Source organism: Topomyia yanbarensis, chromosome 1, assembly GCF_030247195.1.
Source record: "Topomyia yanbarensis strain Yona2022 chromosome 1, ASM3024719v1, whole genome shotgun sequence".
NCBI lineage: Eukaryota > Metazoa > Arthropoda > Insecta > Diptera > Culicidae > Topomyia > Topomyia yanbarensis.
This window is the reverse complement of record NC_080670.1, coordinates 123,892,768-123,918,350: the sequence shown is the minus strand read 5'-3', so window position 1 is coordinate 123,918,350 and position 25,583 is coordinate 123,892,768. Positions and strand designations below refer to the sequence as shown.

Below are 25,583 nucleotides of genomic sequence, written 5' to 3'. Positions count from 1 at the left end.
AAGTTCGGGATGATCAATATGATATTGGAAATGTCTCTATTGTCCACTTCGGGGAAATTGCGTCAGATCCGCTGACGAAGATCTCCAAATCGCGGTTATTCTGAGGATTCCCAGAGCCCAATAAACCACTTTGATCGTTTCAGTGGAAGAGGCAAGAGTGGTTCAATTTTGTTCGCGCCGTGATGTGTTTAGTGTGGTAAATTGACTCGACTTTAATTGTTTCACCAAATTGCTAATAAGTTTCCCTCCGCAATAGAAAAGCATTGCAAAGTATAGCAATAAGTAGCTTGGCGATTCTAGTGTGTGCGCTGCTAGAAAAATATAAGGTAAACCCGTAATTTTTGGTTACCCCCAAATGTGCGCGTGCTGATTTGTCCTCGTGCGACGGCAATTTACTTCACAGGTTCGTGGCAGCCGTCGAAAGTCCGACACATCACACCTCTTCGTTAGTGACCGCTCTTGACCCCACGATTCGGTTCAAGGTTGGTCCCGGTGGTACACGTGGCCGGAAGAAGGCGGCGTCCGTCAAATCGCGCCTTGGCAGGACCGTTCGAAGACAGCAAGTGCAACCTCAACAGCAATCTACGCTTTCCGGTGACGACCGAAAGTTTCGACGGAAGTACCCCGTCTGCGTAAGTTCCACGAACCGGCGGTGAAGACCATCGTCGTCAGTCCAGTCCGATCAAGGGTGATCGCACGTGGTGTCAGCAGTAGCAACAGCAGCAGAAGGAATCGCCGTCTCCCGCCATCATGTACACGTAAATCCTAGGTCGTGAGTAGAGTGAAATATATGTTGTGATTGTCCATGCGCAAGGGGTCACATTAGACGACCTTACCCTACCGTCAGATTTGCCAGCCGTGGCTCGAAGTGAACTTGCAAACTAAATAGCACCGCACGGTATAGAACAATACCCACGCCGAGAGCACGCACAATGCACTGTATATCGCCACACTAGAGGATAGGGAAACCGAGAGGGATAGAGAGGAAAATGCGTCTAGCTAGGTTTGAATAGAGAAAACCGAAGAATGGGAATAAAATCGCAATTGTAAATAGGAATAAATGTTTTGATGAAGTGAAAAGTTCTGTTCTGTGTTAATGAGGTTTTCCGTACGGTAGATGTAGTAATTGTGATTTGGTGAAGTCTTTGGGGTCTAGTTTATTTCGGTCGGTATTCTTTTCTCGTCTTTTTTTTTGTTTTTTTGCTGGGGAGGTTGGCCCCGATACCAACCGGAACCACTCTCGAATCGAACGCTTGTTCGTCATTTGGTCGGATTGGACTCTGCCAGTGATGAAAAACCCCCGCGAATAGAATCTTTGCTTCGGAACTAGTTTGTATTGATCATTTCGGATATTTCTCGGGTTTATTATACGCGCGGCTCGGACGGTTGTGATCAGCTAGCTTGCTTCCTTCCTACATTGAGGAAAACCAGAACCTTCTCCTGAAGGGTCTCACAAGGCCGGGCAGCTCTAAACCAGGTGGGTGGTCTCTCAACTGAGAGTGGCACATAAACCACCCACTTACTTACCTCGGAAGCTCGTTAGGCTGGCCAGTTGCATTTGGCGCCCAACAAAACCAGGCATTTTACTTTTTTTTGGTCAAACGTCGGTTCGACTTTACAGTCATCCAACGCAATTTGGCAGTCTTTATGTAAATATTTTTCCGTTCTACTAAGGGACATTTCTCAATAAAATTTCGAAATAAATTCTATATACATTTATATTTATTCTTTATCTATACATGGTGATATATTATTCGCTGATTTCGCTCATTTATTTATTATTTATTTATTTATTGCATGTTCATTAATATTGTTAAGAAATCGTTCCAATTATCATATTGTTATTTATTCATACTCGTCTAACGCGTGCTATATCGGTTACATCATTTGCTATAACGTCTATACAATACAATCGATTAAAAAAATAAAATAAAAAAAATGAATCGACTCTTCCCACATGCCGAAGATTTGAACCAAGAGGAGGTCGATTATGAGTTGATGATTCGGGAGCAACCAGAAGATGCATTCTTACAAGATCTTCAAGCGAAACAGAGACATTTGCGAAGTTTGTTCAGGGCAGATCAGGCCGAAGGTCGAAATTATCGGTCGACGATTAACATTATGCATGAAGTTGCGCATATTGAGGGAAGAATTTCAATGTTAGAAACAGCTTTATCAAGAAAGGTGGAACAAAAACTGGAATCGAGAGTTCTTCATTATTGGTACAGGGTAAAAAGGTGTTTGGCTAACAACGACGAAGAAAAAAAGATTCGTCGGGACCTGACTCGGCGAATCGAGAAGGTCATGCAGAATTTTCAATTTGGGCCACCGCTGTCTTCGTTTAAGAACAAGATAAGTAGCATTATCCAAGAAGCTGAAGGGGCAGGAGGTACGCAAGATCAGAGGTTTCCCATTCCGGCTCCTACGCCATTAGATTTTAATCAGGCGCCTTCCGTCAATCCTCCACCAGACACAGGGAAAGGAGCCGTGCCTAAACGGCCAACAGAGCCACTTCTAGAAAAAGGTGCAGATGCCACAGTGACGGTGACCAAGAAAGAATGGGAGGATATGCAACGGGCGTTGTCGGACCTGATGAAACGGGTTCAACTGAACATTCAGCCTAACGTAGTCGAACGGCGAAGGGACCACGAACTCAATACTTTCGAGACGACTTCAACGGAAAGACCACCACGGCCAACATTGTCAAACTTGCCAGGACGAGACCAGAACACGGATTCAAGCGAAGATGAACGCGATAGTCGATTATTAGCGAGATTTCCTGGAGGCCGGCAAAATTACCAGGACAGCACAGATGACTCCCACAGAAGCTTCGGAAGACACTCAACTTCCAGATACTCCGATGAACAACCTCGGTATCAGGAACAAAGACGATCCTATTGTGAAAGGAATGAAGCGCACGGACGGGTAGAGAAATGGAAGTTACGATTTACGGGAGAGCCAAGGTCCATCACAGTCGAAAATTTCCTTTACAAAGCCAAGAAACTAGCAGAACGAGAGGGAGTGCCCAAAAAAATGCTGTTGAGGGATATTCACATGCTCTTAGATGGAGCAGCATCAGATTGGTTCTTCACGTACGTGGATGATTTCTACTCTTGGGACGTTTTCGAAACGAGCATAACGTATCGGTTTGGGAACCCTAACCAAGATCAGGGAATTCGTTCAAAGATCCAGGAAAGAAAACAACAGCGCGGAGAACCTTTTATCGCCTTCGTCACCGAAATCGAAAAACTGAACCGCATGCTGTCTCGACCACTATCCAAACGAAGGAAATTTGAAGTGATCTGGGACAACATGCGCCGGCATTACAGATCTAAGACTTCAATTGTCGAAATAAACGATCTCCAACAACTGATCAGGTTAAACTACCGAATCGACGCAGCGGACCCGCAGCTACATCAGCAAACGGAAAACCAATTTTGCCGCCCCATTAACCAAATCGAGGCCGACGGAAGTGACTACGAAAGCGATCGTTCCGTCCCGCTAAACCTACTTAGAAGTCGACCAGGTAGAGACTCCTCTTTTCCTAGTACAAGACCGGGACAACAAGTATCGTCAGGGGCTACAATGCAACGAGTTGAACGACCTATTCAGGGACAGGTCACGATAAAATGCTGGAATTGTCAGGGGGAGGGACACGGCTGGCGACAGTGCACGAAACCCAAACTAGTGTTTTTCTATGGTTGCGGGAGTCTGGGACGAACGATTCGAAACTGCGAACGTTGCGTAATTGCAACGGGTGCAGCTCTAAACGGATTACAGGGAAACGAATGAAGGGGTGTGAGTCTGGGAATTCGAGCATCCCAACTTCAGTAGATGTTCCCAAATCAATGTTCCAAACCCTAAACTACGACCCCTTATTGCAGGTTTATCATATTAAATTACGCGCCAGCAAATGTCCCCATTTAAAAGTAAAAATTTTTGACACTGAAATCGAAGCTCTTCTAGATTCCGGGGCGGGAATAAGTGTTTTAAACTCCCTCGAACTGGTACAAAAATACGGCTTGAAAATTCAGCCAGCTCCAATACGCGTTTCGACGGCCGATGGGACAAATTATAAGTGTCTCGGCTGTTTGAACATTCCCTTCACCTACAAAAATGTTACAAAGGTAATTCCAACAATTGTTGTTCCAGAAATCTCGAGGAAATTGATCCTTGGGGCAGACTTTTGGGAATACTTTAAAATTAAACCGATGATAGATATGGGCCATGGCCCGGAGGAACTGGAAACCGTAAACCCGAAAGAGGATTCGACAATTTGCTTCACGATCGAGCCAACGGAGGTTCCATCGCAGGCGGAAGTGGAAACCGAAGACGACACGTTAGACATTCCAGTCTATGAAGGGCCAACCGAATCAATACCAGATCCAGAATTGATAGAGACTGAACATGCTCTCAGTGCAGACCAACGAAGACAACTTACGGAAGTCATAAAAGGCTTCGAGTTGACTTCTACCGGCAGACTGGGGCGAACACACCTAATTGAACACAGTATAACCCTCAAAGAAGGAGCGGTACCACGAAATCCCCCGATGTACAAATGTTCACCCTACGTTCAAGATGCCATCAACGCCGAAGTTGAACGCTTCAAAAAGCTCGATGCCATTGAGGAATGCTATTCGGAATGGACGAATCCGCTTGTACCGGTGATGAAAAAGAACGGCAAGGTAAGAGTGTGCCTGGACTCCAGAAAAATCAACAAACTGACAGTAAAGGACACTTACCCAATGCGAAATATGCAGGACATATTTCGGCGTCTGGGAAAAGCAAAATATTTTTCAGTGATAGATTTAAAGGATGCCTACTTTCAGATACCACTGAAAGAAGAAAGCAGGAACTTAACAGCATTTCGTACAGCAGAGGGGGTATTCAGATTTAAAGTACTGCCCTTCGGTTTGATGAATGCGCCATTCACAATGTCGCGTTTGATGGCAAAGGCGATTGGGTTTGACCTCGAACCACGTGTGTTTGTATATCTCGATGATATAATCATCGCAACGGAGTCGTTTGAAGAACACCTGAAGCTGCTCAAAAGGGTGGCCGAAAGACTCCGCCGGGCAGGATTAACCATCTCACTCGACAAATCACGATTTTGTCGCAAGCAGGTGATGTACTTGGGTTACCTACTGAGTGAAAACGGGTTGACGATCGACAGTGGACGGATTCAACCAATTTTGGACTATGCACGTCCCAAAACGCAGCAGGACATTCGAAGGCTGATGGGACTGGCCGGCTTTTACCAACGCTTTATAAAAGAGTACAGCAGGATCACGGCCCCCATAACGGACCTCCTATCAAAGGAAAACAAACGGTTTACGTGGACGAAAGAAGCCGAAAGTGGATTCAATGAACTGAAGTCAGTGTTGACATCAGCACCAATCCTTGAAACCCAGATTTCAGTCGTATGTTCACTATCGAATCAGATGCGTCGGACCGAGCCGTCGGGGCAGCGCTTGTGCAAGAGCAAGGCGGGGAAACGCGAGTAATAAGCTACTTTAGCAAAAAGCTAAACCGCACACAGCGACGGTACTCAGCAGTCGAAAAGGAATGCTTAGGTGTTCTATCTGCAATACACCACTTCCGTCACTATGTTGAAGGTACGAAGTTTCGGGTGGTAACGGACGCCAGAAGCTTACTCTGGTTATTCAATCTCGGTACAGAGACGGGGAATGCGAAGTTGCTAAGATGGGCGCTCCGCATTCAGGCCTATGACTTCGACCTTGAGTACCGAAAGGGAAAAAGCAACATTCTGGCAGACTGTTTGTCAAGATCGATAGAGGTTGACTCAATCACGCTGCAGCAAGCCGATCAAGCATACGAAGACCTCGTTGAAAAGATTCGAGCGAACCCAGCCAAACACAGCGACAAGCGAATTGTAGATGGAAAAGTGTTCCAATATGTGAAAATCAATAGCAGGCAGAGTGACCCAAGGTTTGCTTGGAAACACTTCCCACCGACAGCAAAACGTAAGGAAATCATTAATAAGGAACACGAAAAAGCCCACTTCGGGTTCGAAAAGACCTTGGCCGCCGTGAAACAACACTTCCATTGGCCCAGAATGAGTGAGGAAATTCGTCGGTTTTGTCGGGAGTGTCTGAAATGCCAGGTTAGCAAATCAGGGAATGTTAACGTCACCCCACCGATGGGAGCACAGAAACCGGTAGAGTACCCATGGCAGTTCATAACGCTGGATTACGTCGGCCCACTACCGGCGTCCGGCAGAAATAGGAACACTTGCCTTCTTGTCGCAACGGACGTCTTCAGCAAATTTGTTCTGGTCCAGCCATTCCGGGAAGCTAAAGCAAGTTCACTGGTCGAATTCGTGGAAAACATGATTTTCCGACTATTCGGGGTACCAGAGATCATGCTCACGGACAATGGATCGCAGTTCGTCTCAAAAACTTTTAAGAGTCTGCTAGAGGCTTATCAAGTGTCCCACTGGCTAACCCCTGCATACCACCCTCAGGTCAACAACACCGAAAAGGTGAATCGCGTCATTACGACGGCAATTCGGGCAACTTTAAAAAAAGGCCACAATCATTGGGCAGACGATGTTCAGGAAATCGCCAACGCAATCCGTAACGCAGTTCATGACTCCACAAAGTACAGCCCGTACTTTGTCGTTTTTGGTCGGAACAAGATTTCGGACGGAAGGGAGTACGGTTACGTAAGGGACAACTATCAGCCAAGCGCGGATGACGACAATTCTGTTTCCGATAGACGGAAGAAACTGTTCGAGGAAGTGCGAACCAATCTGACCTTGGCGTACCAAAAACACGCTAAAACATACAACCTTCGATCAAATGCTAAATGTGCTTCTTATACAGTGGGGAAGAAGGTGCTGAAGCAAACCTTTGACCTTTCTGACAAGGGGAAAGGGTTTTGCAAAAAGCTAGCGCCCAAGTACGAACCGGCTGTCGTGCGGAAGGTACTTGGCTCCAATACCTATGAATTGGAGGATCTTGCGGGAAAAAGATTTGGGGTCTACTTCGCTAACCGGCTGAAAAAGTTGCACTCTTCTCATCTAAACAATTAAGTGAACGAAGTCGAGCTATGTACCTCCGCAAGGAGTAACCACACTATACGATGAGTAAGAAAACACCCTTCAGGTTAAAAGCAGCTTACGGCCAATCTTGATGAACTCGTACAAGGAAGTCCTCGGACGGAATTGCTACTGAGATACCAAGATTGTGCCTAAACAAATAGAAAATCCTCTCAGCTATGAATAAGCTTCTGCGAAGTGACAACGAATGGATGATTCACAAAAAAACCAAAAATGGGTAAACAAACCGACATAGCAAACCGGTTTAGAACCGCGAATCGCGAAACATAATACATCAGCGATGGTCAATTGTAAATAATTAATTTGTAAATAGTTAATTGCCTAATTACCTAACTCTTATACTAGTATTAGTCTTTATTCTAAGTTAGTAATTAATTCTAAACTCTCACAGTTTTTCCAACGATGGTCGAAACCCTTCTAGCATCCTTCCTTCCTTCTGAGGGAATGTTTGTTGGTGACGTCATCGATGTACATTTGTATATAGCAGCTTGAAATTTCGCTTAGGGTTTTGGTTGTTTCAATTGTGTTCGTCTTCCTGTACATATAAAAATTTCATTTAGTTTTTCATTCAAAAATACTTACTTTATTCCTCTTTTTATTTTGAGCGCGTATCACGCAGCAGCTTATTCGGGTGGGCGACAGATCAAAATCTTTTTCTCGCATTTCTATGAACCTATCCTTCCTTAGTAATCCTGCATCCTTTCAATCCAATTCCGTTCGATCCTAAACCGTGCAACTCTCGTCCCATCCAGTAGAAAAACTCCTTCCGTCCTTCATTAATTTTTGTCCCGTTAAATTTTGCATTTCATAGCCTTCCATTTGTATCCTGTTAGTTTCAATATAACTCCAGTTCCATATCTATACGAACCTTCTCTTTTGAGATTTTTTTTTGCGCAAAATTATTAGTAATCCATTTAAATGTGTCCTTTCCTATTTCCGATCCGTTGAATGAATTCCTTTTCTCCCGTTTTCTCCGTTTATATTCTTTACGTTAATTCATCGATTGTTGATCCTCCACTTTTCGATTTTTATCATCCTGAACAGTTCCATGACCATCCACATTTAATCCCCGTCCTATATGCAGATATCCTACCCGATCCTCCATTTTCCCAGGCGAGCTGGTACCGTTCCCCCCGACAGCCGATGGTTCGTCTACCTGGAATTAAAAAAGCCAACACACAACTTTACACCTGATAGGGAACGATTAAAAAATTGCACTCTCCTCCAGCGAAGTCCACCTGTAAAATTCCCGTCACTTTTCCACGAATTAAATCTAGTATCGACCGTATTTTTTGTTTTCCTATTGTGAGGAAAATACATCCACGCGCACGAGATTCCACGACGACTTTGTTTCACTTTGACGTTTCGGTTGAAGGTGCTGTGGAAATCGTATGTATGATAGACCGGTTGAGTTCGCGTGTCGGAATTCAGCGCGTAGTTGGATTCTGATGCGCGTAGTGTGCAAGGGGCGAGTGAATGATTTTGTTACTATACTGTTTAATTTTTCTTGGAGAATTTTGTTGTCGGAGTAAGTCTGGCGTTTAAAAATTCTCTCAAGAAGCAAGTTTCGTTCCAAGCGTGCAGTAAGCTAAAATCGCAGATATTTATTTCTGTGGCAGTGAATTGCAAACTTGGACAGTATATATTTTGGAGGGAAAATTGTGTCCTGTGATCTCGCAATATGCTGGGGTAAGGGCAGCAATCTGGACCTACTAGTTATGTTTTTCACTTAGGTGAATTATTTCGTGAACATTGTTTTCGTTAATCGGTTCGTCCTGGTGTAGACGACAATGTTCCAGTTTATTTTCGTGCGCTTGTTCAAAGTTTGTCGACAACTTTGAATTTAAGCCATTTTAATGTTGTATGTTTTGAATGTGGGATAAGTGGGATGAATAAGTGAGGAGTATGAATGGATTTCACAGTCACCAACGATTGTCGGTCAGAACACTCTTCGCGTCTCTGTTTTTCTTGATTGGTTATTGAAGGCGTTACAGTATAGTTTTGTTAGGCATTGAGTTATATTCTGTGAAGCTACAAGTAAATTTTTGCTGGAGACTGGAGACGAAAGTCGATGAGAGTCAGTAGCAGACTTCATCCGTAATAGGCGAAGTGCTGTAAACAGAGAACGAGCCAATCCCTATTGGCGATGACCATATATGACCCCGAATGTTGAAAATAGTTTCCGAATATGACTTGTTTGACCTACGAAAATTTGATTGGTTATTGCAATGTCCATTTCAAGGCCAATCAAATTTTCGTACTTTTAGCAGGGAATGATGTAACGAGTACGTTAATTGTAAATAATTAAATGTATATAGATTTGTAAATATTAGTACGTATGCGTAAATTGTTATTTGTTCTAAATTGTTTATTATGCATGGTATCCATATTATCAAGTTAAACCATGGAGAAATGTTCGCAAAATCGAGTTGCTACGGTAGCGCGAGAGAGACTTCATCAAGAGACTTGCTATAATACGCACTTGATGAGTGCCCGTAGTTCTTCGCAATTGCCCATTACTAATTTGCTGGCCTAGCGATGCCGCCGGTGAGGGAAGGGATTGGGCTGCCGAAAGAGGCCATCGACCCTTGGTCAATTTCACGAATATTTGCACTGTTGGGAGAGCGTTTTGTTTCACTCTAATGTTTGGACAGGCAGCAGCCGTGCATGATAGACACCGTCCGCAGAAATGAGATGCGGTCATGAAACTGGGGAAGTTCGGGATGATCAATATGATATTGGAAATGTCTCTATTGTCCACTTCGGGGAAATTGCGTCAGATCCGCTGACGAAGATCTCCAAATCGCGGTTATTCTGAGGATTCCCAGAGCCCAATAAACCACTTTGATCGTTTCAGTGGAAGAGGCAAGAGTGGTTCAATTTTGTTCGCGCCGTGATGTGTTTAGTGTGGTAAATTGACTCGACTTTAATTGTTTCACCAAATTGCTAATAAGTTTCCCTCCCCAATAGAAAAGCATTGCAAAGTATAGCAATAAGTAGCTTGGCGATTCTAGTGTGTGCGCTGCTAGAAAAATATAAGGTAAACCCGTAATTTTTGGTTACCCCCAAATGTGCGCGTGCTGATTTGTCCTCGTGCGACGGCAATTTACTTCACAGGTTCGTAGCAGCCGTCGAAAGTACGACACATCACACCTCTTCGTTAGTGACCGCTCTTGACCCCACGATTCGGTTCAAGGTTGGTCCCGGTGGTACACGTGGCCGGAAGAAGGCGGCGTCCGTCAAATCGCGCCTTGGCAGGACCGTTCGAAGACAGCAAGTGCAACCTCAACAGCAATCTACGCTTTCCGGTGACGACCGAAAGTTTCGACGGAAGTACCCCGTCTGCGTAAGTTCCACGAACCGGCGGTGAAGACCATCGTCGTCAGTCCAGTCCGATCAAGGGTGATCGCACGTGGTGTCAGCAGTAGCAACAGCAGCAGAAGGAATCGCCGTCTCCCGCCATCATGTACACGTAAATCCTAGGTCGTGAGTAGAGTGAAATATATGTTGTGATTGTCCATGCGCATGGGGTCACATTAGATGGCCTTACCCTACCGTCAGATTTGCCAGCCGTGGCTCGAAGTGAACTTGCAAACTAAATAGCACCGCACGGTATAGAACAATACCCACGCCGAGAGCACGCACAATGCACTGTATATCGCCACACTAGAGGATAGGGAAACCGAGAGGGATAGAGAGGAAAATGCGTCTAGCTAGGTTTGAATAGAGAAAACCGAAGAATGGGAATAAAATCGCAATTGTAAATAGGAATAAATGTTTTGATGAAGTGAAAAGTTCTGTTCTGTGTTAATGAGGTTTCCCGTACGGTAGATGTAGTAATTGTGATTTGGTGAAGTCTTTGGGGTCTAGTTTATTTCGGTCGGTATTCTTTTCTCGTCTTTTTTTTGTTTTTTTGCTGGGGAGGTTGGCCCCGATACCAACCGGAACCACTCTCGAATCGAACGCTTGTTCGTCATTTGGTCGGATTGGACTCTGCCAGTGATGAAAAACCCCCGCGAATAGAATCTTTGCTTCGGAACTAGTTTGTATTGATCATTTCGGATATTTCTCGGGTTTTTTATACGCGCGGCTCGGACGGTTGTGATCAGCTAGCTTACTTGCTTCCTACATTGAGGAAAACCAGAACCTTCTCCTGAAGGGTCTCACAAGGCCGGGCAGCTCTAAACCAGGTGGGTGGTCTCTCAACTGAGAGTGGCGCATAAACCACCCACTTACTTACCTCGGAAGCTCGTTAGGCTGGCCAGTTGCATGCTTCAATAATTAAACCCGCTAGGAATTCATATTCTTCGTTAGGGACCCCCTAGCTCTTCTGTCGAAGCAAGAGAAGTGGAAATTAATGTTTCGTATGTTTTCCAATCAATATTTCGTGTTAAGTCATAAGGAACATTGATTGAATTGTAAGGCCTAATTCACTGTTAATTGAAACAACGATTGGCAAATGATCGCTACCGTGAGGATCAGGTACAACCTTCCACGTGCAATCTAACCGAAGTGTTGTCGAGCACAGACATAGATCTAATGCACTTGGACGTGCAGGAGGTCTGGGGATGCGTGTTGTTTCGCCAGTATTTAAAACTGTCATATTAAATTCGTCACAAACATTGTATATCAAAGAGGATCGATTATCATTGTAGAGGGAACCCCACAATACTCCGTGCGAGTTGAAGTCTCCTAGTATCAGACGCGGAGCAGCCATGGATTCCACTACCTCAAAAATTTGACGTTGTCCAATTTGAACTTTGGGAGGTATATATATATATAGAAGCGATAGACATGTCTTTGCCTTTAATATTCGTTTGGACTGCTACAGCCTCAATGCCAGCAGTCATGGGGATGGTAATTCTATAGAAAGAATAGGACTTTTTAATTCCTCCATACGGGGTGTCTCGGTCTAGGCGAATAATGTTGAAATCATTTAAGTTGAAATCAATGTTTGAGGTGAGCCATGCTTCACAAAAAGCAAAAGCATCGCATTTTAAATTATGCAGTAAAATTTTTAAGGAATCAATTTTTGGTATGATACTTCTGCAATTCCACTGTAAAACAGTGATGGAGTCTTTCACCTTAGGTGTTGAATTAACCATTGAAAGATATAATTGCTGCAAGGATGGGCCATTGAGCAATCAGCTGCTCTAAAAATGTTCTAATTGTTGGGAGGAAAGCTGAAAGTATACTCTTTAGTGGTTCAGAAATATTGAATGCTTTAAAAATCCAATCAACAATTTCAGAAAATTTCAATAATCCTACCTCCGGCTGAGGCTCAGAGGAAGTCGAAATTTTATTATTTCCAGTAATGGTTTTCTGTTTGGATTGCACGTTCCCAAAACCGGGCGGAATTGATTTTAGTTTTGAATAGGAATTTTTCGGTTTTGGGCGCAGTTTATCTATTGGTGGAGAAATTTTAAGGCCCTTTCTTGGCAGCTTGGGAAAAGAAGACTGTTTTCTTTTTCTGGCATTTTCGAGTAAAACAAATGATGTACCTTCGCACGCTCCGTCAGAGTCAGACTGTTCCGAAAATAGAGATGTGTAAGTGTTTTCTAAGAAGATGGGTTTAGGGGTAGCATTTTTCAACATTTCTGCATAGGAGCGCTTAGACCTCTCCTTCAAGGATCGTTTAATTTTATCCTCGCGCAATTTATAAATGGGACATGCAGGGAGCTCATGCGAGTTTTCTCCGCACATTAAACATTTTTCTGAATTTTCATTGCATGTATCCTCTTGATGAGAACCCCCACATTTGCCACACCGTGCCTTATTGGAACAGTAAGTGGCTGTGTGGCCAAGCTGTTTACAATTAAGGCAATTCATTACACGAGGGATAAAAAGGCGAACGGGGAGACGAATCTTATTGATAATGACATAGTTGGGCAGCGCAGACCCAGCGAAAGTCACTCGAAATGAGTCAGACAGTCGATAGACGTTTTTATCTCCTTCGTGTGATACTGAATGCAATTGCTTGCATTCAAGTATCTTTACGTCTTTAAGTATGGTGTCTTTGAAACGACCAACCCCATGCTTAATTAAGTCATCAACAGTCAAACTCGATTCTGTGATGACCCCATCAATTTCAATTTTCTTTAAAGGAATATACGCTCTACATTCACGCGTAAAAAGCTCGCAAGAAGCAATTGCATTGGCTTGTTTGAGACTACCAACGACAATGCGTATTTTATCTTTATTAACTTTGACGATCTCTTTTATATCCGAGAATCGCGAAGTCAAATCTTTCGAAATTTGAATGATATTTAGCGCCTTTACTTTACGCCTAATAAATGTTGTTGCTTTGTTTTCATCACCGCTAGCAAATTTGGTATGGACGGTCATCGATTTTTTTCGGTGAAAAAATCGATGACCGTCCATGCCAAAAACCACGCCTAATAAATACAATCCATGGTCCCGTTGACGACTCTGGGTAAATTTTAATTCTAATCGGGTTTACATTTTCAGCAGAAGGCTTAGGGGGAGGGTCTGTTACTCGTTCTCCCATCTCGTCATCCATTTTACCTAGCAAGAAAAACTATCACAAAAAGGAATGAAAAATATACCTGTTATCTACTATCTCTTAGGTGACGAGAACACCGGTAGAACACACCTCACGTTGTAAACTCGGTGCCCGTTGTTTGACAATGTGACACTTGCTGTCCTTCTTCGTCGCGTTGCTTCTTCAGCAGAGAAATAGGCCTACCTGCAACACTTCAAAACTCTCCGATTAAGCTGCTCGTCGGTATCACCACCACAAGCGCGCTCTCTCCGTTTCCACCACCTCGGTAGACAAATATGGCTACCTGTGGCTTGCTGCGAAAATCCGACTGTCGATGCGGCACTTTTCGGTGCCACTTGTTTTCCTTATTCGTCGTACCACTTCTGCGGTAGACAAATAGAGCAAATGGGTCTACCTGTGACGCTTCCCTCTCGTCGATTAGAATTGCCCGACGACACCAATACAATATATTTTTTTCTGTGTGTACAGGCACGATCACTGTCGATTTCTGCCACCGCGGTAGGCAAATTCGTCTACCCGCGGTTTGCTGGCAAATTCGTCTACCACTTGTCGAGGATGCCGTTGACCACGCCTCCGACGTATCAACTGTCGACTCACACTTAACAAACTGGTCTCTCTCTCCCACAAAAACGCATACAGCGTCTCGCACTCTCGAGAACAAAACCTTTCACCTGGAGGCACAACCGTCTCGGCCGGTTGCAAAAACTGTTATGTAAATCGTCTTTTGGAAAACAAGAAACCCAGACCAACAAATTGACCCTGACAGGCTGGAACAAATCAGACAGAAACGATACGACGAAGTCTTGGTAAACCTTACAAAAACCCAACAAAAACTATTATCGACATTTAACAAAGACCTCAGTTCCAGATAGGCAAAGAAGTATTTGTAAAAGACAAAATTATTAGAGCCAAACACAAGGCAAAATTCAAAAAATGTCATGTTCAACGAAGCAATCATGTAACATTTAGGAACGAACGCGACTCAAAATTACACAAATCCAATGTAAAAAATATAAATATCAAATAATTACAGGCTACCACTGGTACTCAGCCAAAATATCGAAATTCATAATGTAAACGAAGACCCAGTAGCTATAGTCAAAACAGGAGAAGCAAGGATCCTAGGAGGATATCAAAAATTTGTAGGGGAACATGGGGAGATTTGACCAGATTTTCAGCTAAAACTGAATAAATCTCTAAAAAAGCCTTCAATCCCTCAAAAGTCCTTGAGATATAATGTGCAAAGTTATTGTGCGTCTTCATGATTTTTTGCAGAGTTTTTAACTTAATTTTTGAAAAGTTACAAAAGTTTTTCTGTTATCTTTTTTTTTGGTCAAGTCTCCCCACTGCGGGGAGACTTGACCAAGGTATGGAGAGACTTGACCAAGTAAATTTTGTAAAAATCACAACAAAAAATAATGACATAAAACATACTGTAAATATTTTTCGATTTTTTAATGCATTTTTTTAAGGATTAACTGTACTGCTTGCATTGCATGTTCATACGTCACGAAATCAGTCCTACGATTGCTAACTTTGTTTACTAATACTAAAATATATAGACCTATGTCTGGAACGGGATTTTTTTATGGTGTAATTAACATTAACAGTAGATGCCAAAGCATAATAAATATCAGGAATTGTGTATCTTTCTTAAGCTAATTGCCACTTGGTCTCCCCATAAAATATTGATCAAGTCTCCCCAACATTAGTTGTTGCGTTCTATGTCATGCAAATTCTAGTAATAACTATTCCAATGTTCCAATTTATGTAAAATCATTTCACCTCATACCGTCTTGAACCTTTGTTCGAACCGGTCACAAATCTTGATAGCTCCTGGTTTACCTAGAGTTTTTCAACAGCAACAGTATTTCTCAAGGCTACCTATATTTTCGCTCGATCAGTCTTTCTCAAGACTACCTATATTTTTTCGACAATAAATCTTTCTCACTACAGACTACCTAACTCCGCTAGCGAATAACGGATTTCAATAGTAGCATGTCTGTAATAACCTACGTACTTGGAACTATTGAGAATCAGAGCTACATGTCCAAAGCCCTGGTAAAGGAGGATGGTTGTGATGATCTGGGCCGCGGTCACCACGTAAAGCAAAATAGGTCATAACTCTATGTCCAAGGCGTGAAGCGACCCGTGCCGAGGGATGAGTGATCGAGGGGGTGAAAAAGATGCTCGATCGTTAACGGAGCCTGTGGGGTACCTGGGCAACCCCCACAGTAAGCGTCCCTTACCACGTTACTGCGGAGCTCTGGCGTGGCGGACCTTTTTTTTCTCGCGCGACTCGTGGGATCAATGAGCGACGTGAAAAACAAAAACAAACAAACAGAGGTGCCGAACCCCTTTGCTAAAGGTGGTTTGATGAGGTCTCCCCCCAATGGGTAGAGAAGTGGAGCGACGAGGGCTGTATCCGACAGCACCAGTGACCCCCTAGCAGTGGTAGGAAATAGCCCTACCAACGCGCTAGACGGGCCACTATCCGCGATGCGTAAAGTGGTGGAGCAGCTCGATACTATAATCGACTTCATTAACGCGAAGAAAAATATCAGCAAGGAGCTGATACAGAGCCTGCTGGTGCTCCGGAAGGCTGTTCGTGTCGCAAGACAGGAACAGCAGGCTTACGCCAAGAGGGTGGAGTGTGGAGAAAAATCCGACAGAGGAACCCAGACAGTGGCCTCCAAGAGGGAGGGAAGAGAGAAGGCCGACATAGGTACCCAGACAGGGGCCTTCCCCTTCCCCTTCTATGGAGCAGCCAAATCGCTCGAAGCGGCGGCTCAGTTCCTCTCGAAGGGTATGGGCAAGGGCAAGCGCAAGACGGAGTCGAACGCGAAACGCCCTTAGAAGTCACCAGGCGAGGGTGCAAAAACCAACACCATACGGCGTGTAACCGTCACGGCCAAACGACGTTTGCTCGAGGTAAACCGGGGCAGAGAGAAGGTACCAGCAACTCGGCGCAACCGGGGCAGGGGGCGTAAACCCCTGGACGCTGGTCACCAAGAAGAAGCCGACTTCGACACCGGATGCACCGCGGCCCGCGAAGAAGGCCAAGGACAAAGGCGAGGCCTTGTGGTTAAAGACCGACAAGGACAAATATGTCGACGTCCTAAAGTCGATGAGGGCGGCCGAAAGCCTCTCGGTCCTCGGGCAAGATGTGCGCAGCGTGAGACGCACCAATACAGGTGAAATGCTTTTGGTGCTGAAGCGAGGCGCACAATCCAGTGCTGTCTATAAGGCCTTGGCCCAAGAGGTCCTGGGTGAAGGCGCCCAGGACAACATTTGAAAGTTACATGAAAACAATCAAAATATGATTCAACTATATAGTTTAAGGTGAAATTCAGGCAAAATGAAAAACCGACACATATATCCTACATGATCACTACACAAATGGTACGCAGTGGGTCTAGCGCTCGTTTTTGATGATCATAATGTAAAGCTATGTTTCTATTGATGATGGATATTATTCTTTCTTTCATAAAAACGAAGGTTAGCAAATTAGTTAGCATAAGTAAACCAATATGATAGTATGATAAAGTCTTGCATCATATCAATTATTGCGACTGTACGTAATTATTAGCATGGCTATAAATAAATTTGAATCATTTTCTTTACTCTGTGGTGCAAACGGTAAGGCACCGTTCGTACCTGGGATAGGACGGATCATTAGTGTAACGACTGTATTCGAAAACATGTAGTAGAATGATTAGTATTTTGGAAGAAACTATTGGTTTTTATGATATCGCAAAAATGTGCGCAAAAGAAATTTGAACTAAAACCACGACCAGAATGATCGGTGAAAAGTTGTCGGCAGCACAAATCCGGAGGTTGATTGTGGCAGAAAATGTGATCAAGTTGTTTCGATAATGGTTAAAAAGGAACAGGACGATTTCTAATATCGTTCAAACTTATTAATTTGATATGTATAAAAAGGATTAATATTTTAGGTTATTTCATTCAGATAACAATTAAACTTTATGGTCCTCTCGTTTCAAACTAAGACGATAAACTGATGCCGCTTTTGCTTGACCTCGAACCTGTGTCAAGTTGCAACCCCAATGGCTGTCATTTCGAACATTTTGACAGCAGCTGGGGTTAGAACCTGGCTCAGTTTTGCTTCATGTAAAAACGGAATAAAAACGTCTAAAGAGCTTTACACAGAATGTATTGCGTTTTTGGTGTACAACGAGACGCACTTCAAATCAGACTAGCCGTAATACGAATAAGACAATGCTTCTTTTATTCCTGTAGCAATACACATTCTCAAGAGGAAAATGTTGATAGTACCTTAATTCAAGCTATTTGTGCATGTGTTAAAATTAATTGGTACGAAGTAAACGATGTTAATTTTGTTCCGAACAATGTAGTTCCCCAGAATATTTCGGAAGTATGCTCTATTTAAAAATGTTGAATCATTATATTTTCCAAATCAGTTGGATTATTTTATAGGCACAAATGCGTTAGCTTGACAGTGTCAATTTATTTTTTCACATCTTGAATATATTAAAATAAGTACAGTGCTGGAATATTTTTTATGTAAAATCGGAGAGAAAAAAAATCTATCTCAAAACTAGGAACACAATCCGATAGAAAAGATTGGAAACAATAGTTTTACCTTTCTCATATAGAAAGGTTATGCAATTACTACAAAAACCGACTTTCTAACCGATGCCTGGAGGACCGATTCTCATATACCATTCGGCTAAGTACGTCGAGATCGGAAAATGTCTGTGCGTGTTTATGTATGTATTTAGGTATGTTTGTGTGTATGTCAACAAACTATCCACATCGGTTTCTCTGGAATGACTGAAACAATTTTTCTAAACTAAGATTCAAATGAAAGGTATAATATTCCCATCGGCTGCTATTGAGTTTCATTTTGATCCGACGTCTGTTTCCGGAGTTACGAGTTGAAGAGTACGGTTACATAGAAAATCTCTAAATAATTTGTCGACATCGGTTTCTCGGAATTTTCTAAACCGATTTTCACAAACTTGAATTTGAGATGATTTTTTTTTAAATTGTGAGTATAATCGCTTGAATTTGTTGTTCTAAGTCACTAACTGCTATTTGGCCATATTTACTACCAAATAGATGGTTCTGGATGTCTCAGGAAAAGGGACCGTGTTTCAAAATTAACAGTCACATCGACTTATCGGAGATGATTGTCCGATAATCACAAGCTTAATCTTAAATCAAAAGCATCCCCATAACTTTCTATAACGTTTCGTTTGGATTGCTTATATGGTTCCGAAAATATAAACTGAATTGTTGATACATGTAATTCCAATGTCAGCCGGAATCTGATTTTTTTCCAAAGGGAAGAGTACATGAAATTTTAAAAACCGGAGTCGTATTTTTGCTGATAAATGTTTAAAAAATTCATGATTTTATGTGATCTCGAAAAAACGTTGACAAAAATCTACGACTTTTTTACTGAATTTTGCAACTTTTTTACCTTTCCAATATATAAAGGTTATGCAGTTGCTACAAAAACCATCCGAGTCGCAGATACTTTTCAAATCGTAAAATGTCTGTGTGTATGCATATGTGTATGTGCGGACATTTATATCGGTTTTATTATTCCCATTGGCTGTTATTGAATTTCAATTTGATCCTAACCTCCTTTCAAAGCGGTGAATCTAGGGATTGACTTTAATTATATTGATATTAGAAGTGCTTGTTATGTAAAAATGTCTGAGGAATACGATGAAATTAGAATTTTCAAAATTAAAACATACGTATAACGAGTAAAATAAACTATTAATTTTTACCAGGAAAAATAGCATAGCACTGCTGCTAAAAATAATATTTTTTCTAGACTCCATGAACTTACGGTTGTAGAGTAAATACAACTGGAGATATACTCAAAAGAAAATCGAGAGTTTTAGCAATTTGTCAAAACGGGGGTAGCTCCCATGGACCGAGGGGTGATTTAATTAACACAAAAATTTCTATTTCTATATAATGCCCCTAGATGAATAATTTCTCCAAAATTGGTTCAAATCTGCAAAGGTCGACTTCAAGTTTCCATCCTTTTATGATCATTTCGCGCGAAACTGCCCATATATATTATTTAGAGCTGGTAATTCAGATTTTAGCAAGAGATATTATTGGATTAAGCAAACGAATATAGAAAATACATTTAAATTGTGGATGTCGTGATAGCCCTCGTCACAAGCGCACAGATTACTCTCTGCAAGCCCAATACGTCTCACATGCTCATCGAAGTGTAGTGGTTGAACATATGCCGGGACATTACACGAATGAAGTCTCGACCCACATTACTATTTATTACTACACGTAAATAAAGGTTTATGAAAACAGGTAATTTGGTACCCATATCCATATACCGGTAGAATTTGATTTATCTTGAATTATGGTTACTTCGCTCCAAGCTTCAAAAGCTGATAGGCGTAAACATTTAGAACAAATGCATATTTCGTGGCTATAAATGACCTAGAACTAATAAACTGAGAATGTTGATCATTGTTGTCTGGAAAGAAGTAGCATGGGTCGATTGAAATTAAGTATAATTGAAAACACATGGAACGCGTTCTATACGGACTCCTTCAGCAATTCTACTTTCAATTGACTGATTATTTTATGAAGAAGCGTAAATGTGTTCTAGACATGAGAAGCCAGTCGACCGCAAAATATGACCTTCGTCGATTCAAACGATATTTTGCAGTTGTGTTCGGGTTATGAATCTCCATGATTTTCTCTGTCAATTGCAGCATTTTTATACAAGAGCAATTTTTCAATAGAACGTAGACGTTTCTAAATGCATTAATTCCAAAAAAAAATCGACTACTATTTTTATACATCAAAGAAATTACACTGAAAAAATGTTGACAGTTTTCACTAAAACAAACATAAAAGTAAAGAAACATTTTGAACTTATCTGTAAAAAGTTTTTCTAACAATGACTTTATGCATGTTTTTTTAAATTTCAACTAATTGACATACAAAACTGTAATTTTTTACAGAATACAATTGAAAATATTATTTTAAATCAACCTGCAAAATTCCTTCAAAATTGCGATAGTTGTCGAGATATTTGGAATTTTGCTCTAACAAAAACAATTAATTCGTGTAATTATGCCTTTTTTAAAGTTATTCGCGTTACCTCATTATAAAATGTCAATAAGCTAATGTTTATCGTTTTAAATTTTCAATAAAATTTTCAATAAAATAAAGTTTTCCTTACAACTTTTGACATATTTTTATCATTCATACTATTTGCAGTCAAAAAAACAATTTTCTATCTGAATTTGATTATATACGTCATTTTAAATCAAAATGTTAATAACAAACATTTTTTTAAATGTTTTAAATGTTCTCGAGATATTTAAAATTTTGTTTTAACAACACAATTGTTTTATTTAATTTCGACCTTTTCATAAGTTATTCGCGTTTCTACATCTACAACAATAGGTTTTAAAAACCTGTTTTAATCCATCTAGTGGTGCAATTGTGCCTTTCTCATTTATTTAAACTTCGATTCCATGGCTGGTTATGTTCAATTCAACGGTGGAAATGAATATTACATATTCAGTATGATTTGCACATACATAAAATGGGTCGACAGCCACGATCTTGAGATGCTATGTGTCGACACTGAAACATCGCTTGAAACCTGCGGCGGATCAAGGAAGAGGATCCGGAGGGTCCGGACCCTGCCGAAAATTTTTAACTTGTTAAGAAATTTTAAACTATTTGCAATTTTAAAGTAGCAACCCCTCATTGCATACTCCTACATACGCCTAAATAAGTCCAAAAAATCGCGGTCTGAATTAGGTTGACGATTTTTAGAGTGATTGCATAACCTTTCTATATGAGAAAGGCAAAAAGGTGCCAAAGTCCAAAAAGTCAATCTTAGTCAAATTTTTTTTTCGAGATTTCATCAAATCTCAACGTTTCATGCATTTTAAAGTCATTTGGCATCAAAAATGCAAATTCGATTTTGAAATTTTCCCTTACTCCCCCCTTTGAGAATTTTTCATTTTAGTTTCTATGGGAATTTGCTGTGTGGACGCACTCTTCAACCCGTAACTCTGGAACCGGAAGTACAATCAATAAAAAATTCAATACCAGCCGATGGGAAGGTTGTACCTTTCATATGAGTTTATGTTTGTGCAAATCGGTCTAGCCATCTTTGAGAAACAGAGGTAACATTTTTTCCACATACACACATACGCACGCACTCATACATACATACACACACAGACATTTTCCGATCTCGGCGAACTGAGTCGAATGGCATATGACATACGGCCTTCTGGGCCGGGATTACGTTGACGATTTTTAAAGTGATTGTATAACCTTTCTATATGAGAAAGGCAAAAAGATTCATCATATTTCCTGTAAATTTCCCATTGACGGCAAGGCGATATTGTAAACCATTTGAAAGTTATTCGAAAACAATCAATATATTTTTCAACCATAAACTACATAGTTGAATAATATTTTGGTTGTTTTCCTATAGCTTGCAAATGGTTTACAAAATCGTTGTGATGTCAAAGAGAAAGTTACAGGAAATTTTTTAGGCCTTTTGAAAAACCAATTGTTGTTGATATAAAAACTTATGAAAAGGTCGTAATAAAATAAATTAATTGTTTTGTTTAAACAAAATTTAAAGTATTTCGAGAATTATTACATTTTAGAAAAAATTTGTTATGGGCATTTTGATTTAAAATGGCGTTTAAAATTATATTCAAAAAGGAAATTGTATTTTTAAGTGCAAATAGTATCAATTATACAAATATGTCGAAAGTTGTTGTTATGAAAACATTATTATTGAAAGCTTCTACATGAATACACAAAAAACATTTTTTAGATTTTTAAAGCGATAAAAATTAGATTATTGACTTTTTATGATGGGGTAATATGAATAATTAAAAAAAAAACCTGTTTTATTCCTCCTAGTGGTGCGATTGATCCTATCTCATTTATCCAAACTGTGATTCATTAGCTGGTTTTGTTCAATTATATTGTGGAAATGTGTATTACATTTTTCTTATACTTAGCAGGTATTCCATGACTACCACGAAAGTGACTCACATTAAATAAAAAAAAGTATAATATTTAATTAGCTTAATCAGCATGGGTTCAATGTTATCTTCGTGTGATAATATTTTGTTTTTTTGATGGAATATGTTTGGAAGTCAAGGGGGTAGGGGTTAGTAGAGTGGGAGTGGAGGATGCGTCAGAGATCCTTTGTCTTAATTCAGTATAGTATATGTGAGGGCAAAGGGAGGGAAGGAGGGGTGGCGACACAATACTCAACTGCATTTGAGACTTGGTATGAGAAAATCGATTCAGTCATCAACGAAGAACCGATGTGACTTTAATTGTGCAATATGCCCGGAGCCCAGGACTTCCGGAATCGTCGACAGTGGACAATATATTCCAAGAATTTTTGATTGGCAGTCAGTAATCTAGACTTGCGAATCGAAGTAATTTGGTGACCATTTCAATAGCTTTTAACCTCTGAGGTATTACGATTGTACCGATTTATGTGGAAAATTCCATTGTAACCTTATTAACCAACCTGTAATTCCGGAACCACCGTATGAAACTCAGCTGCTGTCAAATGTATTACTATATCTTTTATTTGAAAATAAATTTGCAAAAATCGGTAGAAAATTTGCTGGGAAATAGGTGTAATATTAGCTTAGGAACTTCGCGAGTTCCGCCGGAGGTCAATGTAGTCAAAGCTGCTTTGATTGATCATTAGTGATCCAGACCCGCAACCCATATATGCACACCAAAAAAATCTGAATTTTATCGTTGACGTAATTGCAAACATGACACAATTCAACAAACCGTAATTTACGAAATGACGGAACATTACCGTGTTCCGTTTAATTTTACATGAAACATATATTTTACATGCGCAATAACATAAAATTACACTTCCTACCATTCAGAACAAACGCTGTATGTGGAGTAAAATTACATGATTTACGAAATTAAACGACATGTAAAATTAAAATCAAACGTAAAACTAAGTCATATTTGATGCTCTGATATGTCAGGGTCATGAGACGTAAATTTACACTATTTTTTCTAGGTGTGTGTTTTACATCATGGTTGTACCAGTTTATATGGGCATTTGCTGTGTGACCGCACTCTTCAACCCGTAACTCCGAAACCGGAAGTTGGACTAACACAATATTTAATAGCAACTTATGGTAGTGCTATACCTTTCAGATGAAACTAAGTTTGTAAAAATCGGTTCAGCCATCTCTGAGAAAATTGTGTGAATTTAAATGACACACACACATATATATATATATATATATATATATATATATATATATATATATATATATATATATATATATATATATATATATATATATATATATATATATATATATATATATATATATATATATATATATATATATATATATATATATATATATATATATATATATATATATATATATATATATATATATATATATATATATATATATATATATATATATATATATATATATATATATATATATATATATATATATATATATATATATATATATATATATATATATATATATATATATATATATATATATATATATATATATATATATATATATATATATATGCACAGATGCAGATTTTCCGATCTCGACGAACTGAATCGAATGGTATTCGCGATGCTCGAGCAAAACTTTGATCCTCTTGCTTGAAGACTATTTTTATAACTGAAGAGCAAACGTTAAAATCGAATAGGGGCAAAATTCTGCACACTCCTATGGACCATCCATAAATGACGTAGTATTATATGGGGAAGGGGGGAGTTTTGTATTTTGTGATGATGTGTGACGACAGGGGGGTAGGGGGTCATGTCATGCTACGTAGCTTTTTTAGAGGGGAATGGGTTGACCTTATGTCACGACAACCTTACCCGTTTCATCTAGCTAACATCGCTTTTCATTTTTCTTAATTTTTTTTATATTTTTTTACGGGGAAAGGGGGGGGAGTAACTGTCAAGCTACGTTATTACCAGGGGGTATTTAGAGTTTTGTGACGTAATGCTACGTTGTGGGAGGGGGGTGTTAAAGATTCCCCACTAAAAAAATGCTACGTCATTTATGGATGATAAAATAAGAGGTACGCAGGCTTTTTAAATACATGTTTCAATAAAATGCATCACGTTTAAGTGGACCAAATTTTGATCATAACACGTAATTTGCTACTTCATGTAACTGTTTCAAACACTTTGAAATCCGATTTATTACTTCAAACGTTTTGTTACTCTAATCAACGCTTTCCCCGAACCCGAAGAACTACTCAGCCATAGACAAGTTATTTCTGAATAGCACTTTGAGAATCAGCGAAAACATAACCACCAAATTTGTATATATAAGTGCCAACAGAACAATTCTTAAAATAACTCAATCAAAAGAATGATAACAATTCAAATATTTAGGTGTGATTGTGTTTTGTTTAAATTCTCATTATTTTTGTAATCATAACAAGCATTTAAGTGAATAAAATATAAACGAAACGTTTGTTAGAAATTTAGTTGAGAAAATTGAATTTTCAGTCAAGTAATATTCTGGGCTTTGGTACTTTCTGGAAATTAGTTGTTAGGATTAGTTAGATGATATGATATGCTCTAACCATTGAAGTGGAGCTAAATTGTAAACATTATTATTAGTGTTGTCTCCCAAGTAACATTTATAGTTTTATATCTCACTACAAGTGCAATCTATGTTTTATCAGTGGCTATAAAACCATAAAGCTATATACCATAAAGCCTGAATTGTTACTAGGGCTGTCCATCGGAAAAGAAACATGTCGAGGTTGCTCCGCTGTTGCAAGTTACCCCGTTTGACGTAATTATGATATTTTTGTTTCAAATGTTTCAGCGTTGACCTTTAGTTTATCCAGTTCGTGGCTGGCGAGCCACTGTACATAGGTGCAAGGTGTACAAGAATGTAATAAACA

At 40.2% G+C, this 25,583-nt stretch overlaps 1 protein-coding gene and 1 long non-coding RNA gene across 5 annotated transcripts in view; both read left to right on the top strand.

Annotated features, from left to right (window-relative positions):
* LOC131684352 (protein ovarian tumor locus-like) overlaps positions 1-25,583 on the top strand; it is a 1,641,868-nt gene that overhangs the window by 342,182 nt on the left and 1,274,103 nt on the right. The window lies entirely within an intron of this gene.
* On the top strand, positions 84-468 carry LOC131684510 (uncharacterized). The gene is made up of 3 exons (XR_009304661.1): positions 84-196; positions 257-326; positions 404-468. It is a non-coding gene; the product is annotated as an uncharacterized LOC131684510 (long non-coding RNA).